Source organism: Caloenas nicobarica, chromosome 5 (genome assembly GCF_036013445.1).
Source record: "Caloenas nicobarica isolate bCalNic1 chromosome 5, bCalNic1.hap1, whole genome shotgun sequence".
In the NCBI taxonomy this organism is placed as follows: Eukaryota; Metazoa; Chordata; class Aves; order Columbiformes; family Columbidae; genus Caloenas; species Caloenas nicobarica.
The window spans coordinates 55525931-55536890 of NC_088249.1; the positions used below are offsets into that span (position 1 = coordinate 55525931).

The following is a 10960-nucleotide window of genomic DNA, read 5'->3' on the forward strand; positions in this document are numbered from 1 at the left end:
TTTATAATAAGTTTTATTTACTATTATTTTGCGACATAGATTCTTGTGCTCAGGTTTTGACAATGGCAAATAAAGTTCTGCCGAAAATAGAAACAAATAACAAGATTGACATGAATAATTTCATCTTCTTAGCTGTGACCAAAAAATGCCAGATTGAAGAGAAAAGCTGAAATTCTCTCATACCATGTACACACAGCTGCAAGAGCTGCCAACCAGTATCATAAAAGCAGAAACCATGAAGGAGAACTCAAGGTACAGGGAACCTGATTAATCCCAAACTGTTATCCTGTGTGTCCTTTATGCAGAATTGCCAGCATCTCCATGGAAATAGCTCCAAAATTTGCCAGGAGGTGTTTGTGAATAACTTCAGCCCAGGAAATTGCATGTTTTATAAGCATCTCCTTTAGGTGGCATGTTTATCCATGGAAACCCACAAAAACTAAGAGGAAAAAAAAGAATATTCTTAAATCAAAAGATATTATCTTGTTCACATCCTGTTACAAGTCCTTTCTTCTGTACATGGGAGTTTTTGATCAGAGATGGAATGACAGAGCACTAATCCATGAGCTCTGGCACTGCTCTTGAACCTACAGGGTGGGTATTTGCCATTCCCACAAAAAGTTACAATTAAAAAGAGAGAAAAAATAGTGTTTATCTTATGCAGCTTATGAGTAGGTTCATTTTTAGAAAGGGATTTATAGGAGTCTTAAGTCCTAGTGTTTTCTTTCACCTCCAAAACAAGGCTTTTGGTTTACTTTTTTGTTTGTTTTAAAATAATTTCCTAAAGACAATTGAATGAAACTACTTTTCACAAAGAATTAAACTCCTCTTTTACATCTATTAGGACTGTAACGAAGTACACAATCCCAGAAAGCATCCTTGCAGTTTTATCTTTGCTTTGGACAAGGAATTACACTGTAATGAGAGTCTCCTATGTGACAACCAGCATGTTTCTGTCAGTCTTCACTTAATCTCATCTGGATTACTACCATGCTCAGATCAGCATCAAAATTAAGATGGTGGTTAGGTCTCCACTCATCATTGTGAAGGGTGCAAGGAGGATCCAGAAGCATTAGCAATTTAAATGATCAAATTGAGAGCAAAATGACATCTCTGTCCTCCCTGTTTTGCATATTTGTCTTATTTTTGTTTAAAAATAAAATGTAGCAGAGGCACGTTCACAACTACGATGAAACTCTTTTGCCATTTTTGTACTTTATTATGAACAGGCGACACTAACACGTTGGCAAAGGGCTTCATAGTAGTCCCGGCAATCTACTGCATACCTTGTCTCTGCTTTCACATCTGTAGAAAACAATCACTATGACACTCAGACCAAAACAGAGTATTTTTGTCACGTTTCTGCCCTTCAACACCAACAAGATACTGGCACGACAGTTTACTGTTACATCATTTTGGACCTGTTTGTAGTACCCAGACCTATTTCACTGTTGACCTTGCTGCAACATGCATTGGGTCCCACAGGTTATTATGAAAATAATTGTACAAATCCTAACTTTGGCTGAAGCTAAACAGATTCAATGTGAGATAATCTTCACTGTATACAGCTATCCTGAAGACCTTAATGGAAAGTTGTACACTCTTTTGGGTTGTCAAGTAGTGGGGGCTTGGAGGCATTTTAGAGACAGAAAGGGAAAGCAGATTTGGGAGTGCTTTGATAAAGGAAGTCGGGGAGAGGACAGATTTATATGCTCAGGAGAAAAATACTAACTCAATTAGAGCATCTGCTGTTTGACTGAAACAAGCTCTCACACGTATCAGCTGTATTAATCCCAGCACACACTTGGGAACACATTTACCACTCAGGTGGCAATTATGAACCAAGGTCCTTTTTTAAAAAAAAAAAATAAATAAATAAAAAAGACATCTGTGTCTGCTGTTTTTGTGGTGGGGTGAACACCAAACATGCACAACTATGTCTAGTTGAACAGAACAAAAAGAATCAAAAAGTTACCCCACCTTCCCAAGTGGAGGGTGCAAAATTTTCTCTCCGAATTCTGAATTTCAGAGGAAATTATTTGCTTCTCCATTTGTAGAGGATAACAGAATAGCAATGCAACCACAGAGAACACTTTACTGGGAAGAATATTTAAGATTTATTCCTGTTTCAGAGCCATTATTAATTTCAAAATGATACTTTGGATCAAAAAAGCAGTGATTTAAATTTCTGTGCCAAATCACCTGATGTTGACTGTCCAGCCAGTTCAGGTTTCATTTTGTTTGTTTTCTTGTAACTATTCCTCTGCAGTCCTACTTCTTTGCACAGGTGGTACCTCTGCAGCAAGGCACTCAGGACCCCCATATTTGGTGACTGCTATGGGTGCCCGCCAACACCGTTTTTCTGAGTGACACAGTGCAGGGGGGAAATGCAGTCTTAAAGTTATTAAACCAGTTAATCCTTAACACACGTAACAGAGAGAGCTTCCCTATCCTGAAAAATGCCTTTCTCACAACCGATTGTAGAAAGCCTAATTTGAATGATGAGAGTATGGTGATGTTCCAGCCAAGAAAGTTGCAAACATTTTAAATGAGATTATTCGAGCAGATTCACCAGTCTATGAGAGTCACCACCTTAGAAACACATCCATCAGCTACATCCAAGAAAAACTTTAACGCAAAATCTAGAAAACGGAACCAACAAAACTAGAACCACTTCTTTGCCATTAGGGATGCTCATTGCAGAGCAGAGCCACGCACAGGGATCTGGGTTTGAAGTTTTCAAGGCTTTTCCTGACACACTGAGAGATACTTGCATAGAAGACAGAAATATAACTGTCATACACATGCAGTTTCAAGCTCGGTCAGATTGATAGACAGTATATTGGTGACTTAACTAGATTTAAATACGTTGAAGTCATTCACAGATAGTTCGTTTACTGCAAGCACTTCATTTAGAGCATAAATTAAGGTGCTAACAAAGCGGGATTTTGGCCCCAAGTCTCCAGCCTGTGCAGATCACGGGACAAGGACAAAACTAAATATCCAGAGAAACAAAGAGACAAGTTACCATCCCTGCTTCTGTGGCCAGTGGGGTGAAAGGCTGATCTCCAGGGCAAAGCTAGAGCAGCCTCCTGTAATGTCCACTAAGCAGCTTGTGTCCATTAGCTTCTGTTGGAAAAGGTTCCTGTGTTACAGCAGCAACTCAGGAGAAGCTTGAAGAGCTCCTGAAGGACTGCCCATGGGGAAGAGAGAGCCCATGGGGTATTACTGCACCGCTGCAGAGATACCTCCAAACAATACAGAGCAAGAAGACTCTCAGGTGCCCTGAAAGCTGAGCAGACAGTACCTGCAAGAACATCACTAAGAGGCCTTATTTTACATGAGAAGAGGGGCTGGTTTCATATATTTTCACTGCAGAGCCAGAGAATGAAGGTGCACAAGTGGCTTACAGCTAGTTTTGGCACCTATTTTAGCTCTACATCTGGGGTTGGTTTCAGCTTAAAAAAAAAAAAAAGCAACACAACACAAAGTTAAATCCACAGAAGCAACCATACTTACACAACCTCCAGGTTCACAGAAAAAAAGCCATGGACTACCTCTTACACAGCAAAGCTGCCACCTTCTTCTCCTCTCTCAAATTGCTCTCCACAGAGGTGGTTGGTCAGTGACGTGTACTGATTTCATATTTGTCAAACACCACTTAAAAACAGCACTCCATAAGCTGCTAAACTCAAGCCTCAAACACCAGCTTCTCCATGAAAGGCACAAAAAAGGTACTCCCTTCAACACTCACTCTCAAATACTTTCCAAACTTATTAGTGTAAAATTAACCCACCTGTGTAGAGAAGCACAGGCTGTGCTTGTCAGCACAAACCAGCAGTGGAATGGAAGCAATAAATAAACACAGCAGAAGATATGACAGAGAAAAGCTGTCCTGATTGCAGTCAAGTCAATGCCAAAAGTCCCAACAAGAAGAAGTGGTGTGCTTTGCATCAGCAGCTGGGAGCTCTGTGCAAAAATCTTACTGTCCCTGTGCCTTCCTGTGCAGCTTCATAAAGAAAAGACATTCCCGGTGTGTTCCTCACACAGTGTGTCTCTTATCTTCTTACTGGAAACACAAGAAAATTAATTGTGACCAGATCCTGTGCTGTAACATTGATCATATTTCAGCAAAACTGATAAAGAAAAGTGTTACATAACAGTCTTCATTCAAGACACTTAAATCTGCGGCTTCAAATCCACTTTATGCACTTTCAGTCACATAAAGCACTTTCCCCTAGAAGAAAACTGAGGATGATAGAAAAAAGGCAATGTATCCTACTGGCCCATTTAACAAATGAAACATTAACTTTCTGTTTGGCGTAAAGTGACAGCTGGCTTATTAGAGCTGACACTGATCCTCCCAAGAGGATTTCAGTGAGCAAGTTGCACAGGTGAAGGTCAAAGTAGCAAAGGATTTAAATGAAGAGAGGAAGGAAGCAGCTTCCGCCTAGAGATAGAAAGTAGTGAACAAAAAAGCTGTTTCTAATGCAGCTCTCCTTGGTTAGAAATATAGCACTTGCAAAATGCTCTGTTCTCAAGAAATGCCTCCAAGATGCTTTTTGAATTTAAGTTTTTTAGATCTGGTCACCAGTTCCGTGTGCTGCAGGTACGAGTCCCAGTGCAGGTCTTGCCTGCAGGAAAGGCTCCTTGAATGCAGTCTGTCCCATGTCACTGCCTGACTTACACAGTATCAAAGGCAACGCACGTAATATTCTTATTTATGAATCATACAGCTCTTTTGACTTGTGTGAGAAGGATAATTAACATGGGATGATCCATATTTTAAAGTGAATAATAAGACAAACACAGCCGTACTGTCTCAGTGAGGTTTAAGTCCCCCAACAGGCACATACAGCTGGCTGGAGGGAGCTGAACGCATTCTCTGGCTGCCCTCAGTAAATCTTCAACACCCCACAGGAATTAAGAGCATAGCCAAGAGATGATCTGTTTTAGCCAAGGTTTGTTTAGCTCTCCTACTTTTGCCTCCCTGGGTACAGCCCAGGCCATGGCCTCCCTGCAGCATCAGGACCTCAGCAGCTACTGCCCTGCAGAAAAGCTGAAGGAAGTTTGCATCCTCATGAGGAAAGATGCAGAGCTGGTGACAGAGGCTGTAGGTCTGCTGCACGACTCTGGAAAGAGATGGGGATTTGAGCCCTGGCAGCATAAGAAGTCCTGCCTCAGGCAAAGTGCACCATTTCGTTGTGGCAAACCCCTAAGGGGAGATGAACCTCATGCTGCCCAGATGGTCTGATTTTTTTTTTTCCTTTTCATAAAATGAAGCAAGAGGTTTTTACTAACCCTGACTCCATTGCACAGAGAAGAGCAGCATATCTGTGTCCCAGCTAATGCACATAGTCTAATCGAGGACCTGGGTGCTGGTGCACATGCCCTCGACCTGGGCAGCTGGGCAGCCTGGCACGGGCAACGCAGGATGGTCCTTGGCCAACCTTGCACCGTGCCCCAGCTCCAGGGCAAGCCAGGTTTGACTTCCAAAATTTGTGGATGCTTCAGCTGAGAAAATACCAAATGACTTTGGTGTGAGCCATGCCTCAGGAACCCCCATGACCAGGCGTTTGTTACATGTTTTACACGTTAAGAGAGAAGAAGCACAGCTGAAAGCACTGAGGCCAACCTTGGCGAGCACAGCCCCCTCTGGAAATTTCTTACTCCAAGTATCTCAGCTCCCTTCTAGCACTAGTTTTAACTCTTTCCTGGCCAAGAATCCAAAAAGCATCAGAGCGAGCAGTTTCTGGCTATCAGTGACCTATCACCATGTGGGAGTTTTGGGTTTCTCTAACAATTTTTGAAGTCAGTGAGGTGGATTTAGGTTTGCAGGGAGAGGTCCCTAAATTAAATCTGTTGGGTACCAGCATCTCTGCTTTTAATCTCAGTACTCTCCAAACACACTTGTATGATACAAGATCACAGGTTTTATTCTTCCTTCATGTAGATACCACTTATTTAAAACTATGAGGGCCTATCCTGGCCAAAGACAAATTAACATGGCTCCGCTGACTAAATTAGGGCTCTGTCAGGGTACACAGCCTGGGGACGTGAGCCTATGAAAACAGCATCATTTCTCTCAAAGTAGCTTTTCACTGGTTTCTGTTAAGTCTGACCAAAAATTTTTCTCAGTAACTCTGATTTATTGCAATTTTGATGAGTTAGCATTCTGGTATTGCAAATGGCCATGTGCGGCTCCATGTGAGAGAGCAATCAGGACCACAGAAACCAGATGGTTGTCATTTGATCTAACTGGGGACAAAGGTCCAAAATTGAGCATTTTTGAGAAAAAATTTTCAATGCCTGAAATGCATCAGGCAAGAAGTTTGGTCTGTTGAATACTGTGGTCACTTTTCAAAGCTAGACATAGTAAACAGAGCAGTACTTGACCCTTTTCCTCCTAAACACAAAGAGAAGGAAGTGAAATGGATTATTGCCCAGTTCCTCTGCAATCAGAGGGAGAGACTGAGGGGAGACCTCATCGTGGCTACAGCTTCCTCACAAGGCGGGGAGGAGGGGCAGGTGCTGACCTCTTCTCTCTGGTGACCAACAACAGAACCCAAGGGAATGGCAGGAAGATGTGCCAGGGGTGGTTTAGTTTGGACGTTAGGAAAAGGTTCTTCACCCAGAAGGTAGTGGAGCACTGGAACAGGTTCCCTAGGGAGGTGTCATGGCCCCAAGCTTGACAGTGTTCAAGAAGAGACTGGACAACACCCTCAGACACATGGTGTGAACTGTGGGGCTGCCATATGCAGAAACAGGAGTTGGACTCAATGATCCTCGTGAGTCCCTTCCAGCTCAGGACATTCTATGATTCTATGATGCCCATTTAGGCCACCAGACATGGCACCGTGGCCCTGCATCCCCACAGAAGTTCGCACAGGTATGCTATTTACATTTAATACAGACCATCTACTCAATAAACTTGCTGAGGTAGAAATGAACTAATAACTAGCTCTAATCTCTTTTAAAGTTCATAAGCCTGCTAAAATGTTTTCAATGCATTTTCAAGCATAAGCCTACCCAAAACCTGTGGATGTCCTTCCTTCTGCTGGGTTCCCAGCACCAGGTGCTTCCCCTCCATGCAGAGCTTCACCTGCAGAAGTTCAGGCCTTCACAGGGCTTTTTCAGATTTTCCCGGGGCTTTTTCTTTGGACTCTGGTGTCTGTAGAGCAAGTACCTTTCACCAGACAGTCTGTTCCATGCTACCTCCCACTCCATCAATATCTCCAGACAGAGACTTAGAGTCCAGAAAACACAGGGGGGTAACAGAGAAACAGCTGAGCTACTTGCAACTGAGCACAATCTGTTTAGAAGTCCAATTAGAAAAGTTATGGTTAATCGCTACTCAGGAGGGAGGGAGGGAGAGGCAAAGAAGAAATCTCCTTGCTTAAGAGATAAGGACAACAGTATCTAATCCCAGCTGAAGTTTTTCCCTTTGTGCCTAGGAGACGTTCACTCTATTGGGTCCTCTGTGCACCTTTCCCAAACCAATCTAGCTTTCATGTGATGACCTACAACATCCAAAGAGACTCTTCCAGCAATCAAGGAGACAGCACAGGTACTCATCCTCTGAATTGCCTTTTAGAGAGTGCTGCCACCTCTGAGACTCTCAGGGACCCCTCTGAAGGGCTACGAGACCCCCTACACCACAAGGCATTTCAATATGGACCAGTGCCACCCATTTTATGGCCCATTAAGACCAGAGAGCCACCTGGGGAGATGACTGAAGAATGAAGAATGGAGTTGACTGGGCCAGGTACACAGGAGGTAAGAGCAAGTTGGCACACGGTCCTTCATGTTACTCTAGCTGATTACACTGGTAGTAAACCTTGCACTCCGAGACCACATTTGCTTTCCAGGCCCAAGAAAAATATGTGCTTCCTCCTGTGTTCATTAAGTCAGTATGAAGACTGGTACTCAACTACTAAAAAAAAAAAAAAAAAAAATGCTTTCCACCATCCCATATGTGCCTCTCCAGCAACTTGCTTCAAGACCATTTTATTTTCTCTTTCATCACCCGAGCTTTCTGCCAGAGCTGACACATTAGGAATTTGGCATTCAAAAAACATAAGAAAAAAAAAAGGTGAATGGGGAAAAAAAGCACCTGCACACAGAGCGATGGTTGTAAAGAGAGCAAGAGCAATGTCAGTGCCCTTTGGAAAAGGAATTTACACAGGCCAAAGGATGACTGCCAATAAATGCTAATATCCTTTATTAGACACTGCATGTCTTAACCCCATTTCCCTTAATGCTTTAGTACACATTTTACCTTGTACAACACTTATGGGGATTTAAAGCAACCTCAAAGAATACAATAGTGTATAAAAGAAGCAAAGAAACATTTTTATTTCCTCTTAACAAAAGAGAAGGAAACAAATTAGTGAGGATAGTAAAGTGTTAAAAATCTATCTTTCAGTCTTCTAAGTATCCTTCCTACCTACAGTCATGTAGACATAACAAATCCATCAAATATTTCATTTTAGTCTCCTCCTACAGGTGTAGCACAATTTTGACTTCCAACACAGTGTACAGGTTTCTTGGTGAGATTTTCAGCAAACAAATTAAAACCAAACTGTCCAAGGACTGGAGTCCTGCAACATGAAACTGCAAAGATTTTTGAAGTGAATATTATACTCCTATGCCAACCAATTCCAGTGAGACTCATCATACATTTTTATCCCATGTATTTATATTGTGAAAATTAAAATAGAGCTTATGTTATTCTAGCATCTATCAGCCTTGACTTCATGCTTCATTTATTTAAAGAGAGGAGGGAAAGAAAAAGCAGCTAATAAAAAGGTTTTCATTAAAATGGCCCTGTTTTAGGAGGAACCTGGTACAAATGTCTTTACACACCGCTGACACGCTTCCACACCACATCTGGAGGTAAATACTTTAAACAAAAAACATAGATACACCATTACAGTTTTTTTCAGCCCGTCTGTAGAAACTGCCACATGTGCAACTGAGAAAAAGTATCCAACCCAATAATAGCTTTCCCTTTCCAAGAGGAAATATTTGCATCAGTGTAAGTAGGTTTTAGAAATACAGAAATAAGTGCATAAAGGCTGAGCTATGTTCACTTCCCACTAACTTCAGAGATAGGATGGTTCACATAGGATGAAGATATCATTCAAAATAATGATACAAAAATATACACTAAGATACAGAAACACAAGTCTTGAACCGCAAAACAAAACATTCTGAAAAACTGTGTTATCTCATACACATTTACCTCCTTTTTACATTCAAAGCATATGAAAGTTCCAGTCCAAAATGCATTGACAGAAAAAGTTGCCTAAACATCCCATTTAACACACTCACTGCTCTTACAGAGCGTCAGTATGGATTTAATCTCACAGACGGCTCAGAAGTCCATAGACAAATATTATCACCCAATAATAATTACCATTTGTTCTCGTTTTCCTTCTGTATATACTGACAAACATGCTTTTTTTTTTTCTTTTTCCTGCTTTTTCAACTGAAGTAGCCAATTACCTGCTGTGCTTTGTAAGCTCCCATCCACACTCCCCAGGAAACAGATAACTTGCCATGCAGCACAGTGGGGAGAGCTCGCTCGGATGCAAAATAATTCTGAACTTACTGAAGTGAAGTCTCTCCGTTGCATTTGCAGGCTGAGCTATGTGTTAACTGTATTTATTCACCACTGAAAGACTATACTTTACAGTTATAACCCTGGCAAATACTGAGCATTTAAATAACTCTACTTTTGCTTAGCCGCACAAAAGGGTTTTATTCTTCTACCAGAGCTGTACACAAAGAATAGAGTGCCATTTCAAATCAAAACTCCTGAAGTTACTACTTACCAGCTTGCGATTATATATTCAGTAAGCCCGATGAGCTGAAAAGATTTTGTTGCAGAAGACAAAAGTTACAAAAAAACCAGGCAAAGTTATCAAAAATGCAGGGAAACTAGCTTAAATCCTCTCTCCATTCATCTACTTAAATGTTCCTGAAGACTAAAAAGGACCTTAAAGAAAGTGCTCTCAGCAAAGACTACATCCTCTTGTCAGTCAAACCCTGCATAGTTTCAGCTAGGCATCCGTCCAAAAAGACATGGAATTATTCTATTTTTGTCTCCCAGCGCAAGTGGAAACATTTTTACAGATTTGTGGTGAGGATTTCAATTTTTGTAGTGGTCAGCTAGAAGAGGAATGTAATTAAAGACCCCGTTAAACATAAGATTGTCCACAAAGGAGGAACTAGATACATTTGGAGATAAATAAATAACAATTCCATTACAACAAAGTCTGATATAGAAGCACAATAAAAAATTTCAATGAGGTTAAAAATCCAGATGTGGTTTACTGGAAGAAAGCTGTAAAAAACTTTTGGTTTTTTAAATGTCATTGTTGTCAAGACACAAAACACGTTTTCCATAAAGGTAAGCTTATCTTTTTTAATGAAATAATTTTAGAAAAAAAATTATTTACGTGGAAAACTAAACATTTGTTTTACCACCCACATTATGTCTGGTATGTTAATGTTTTTATTCAACACAGGTGTTTCCTTAGAAGTACTTCACATCTTTGCCTATTGCTGATTTATAAAATAAACTAAACCTCTGACTTTCTAAAGTAGGAAAATACCTTGGAAATTATATGTTTCACTTCTCTCACATTTAATTTTTATTCTTCTTATATCAGTAAGACAGTATGGTTGTTTCCTGTGTATATTCAGTCTGGAAGCTGACACTGAAACGCAGTGTACATCTCCACTGATCCCTTGAGCTCTCCAGATACAAGACTTTCCTCACAAGGGAAGCTTTCAGTTCAATCCCCCAAAACTCTGACATCATCGAGGAGGCTGAACTTTTGTCCCTGCTGCCTTCCCTCTCTGGTCCAACTTCCTCACCCATTGCCCCTTTCAGGCTTGCTTGTCATTCTGCTCCCATCAATCCCCCTTTCATATCCTGCATTGCTGCCCTTTT

General features: G+C 41.1%; 1 protein-coding gene across 1 annotated transcript in view; it reads right to left on the reverse strand.

The window, feature by feature from the left end:
• INSC (INSC spindle orientation adaptor protein) overlaps window positions 1-10009 on the reverse strand; it is a 140039-nt gene extending 130030 nt beyond the window's left edge. The window contains exon 1 of the mRNA XM_065636316.1: window positions 9837-10009. The gene's annotated coding sequence lies outside the window, so the exon portion shown is untranslated. The remainder of the gene's footprint in view (window positions 1-9836) is intronic.
• Window positions 10010-10960: the final 951 nt, after the last annotated feature.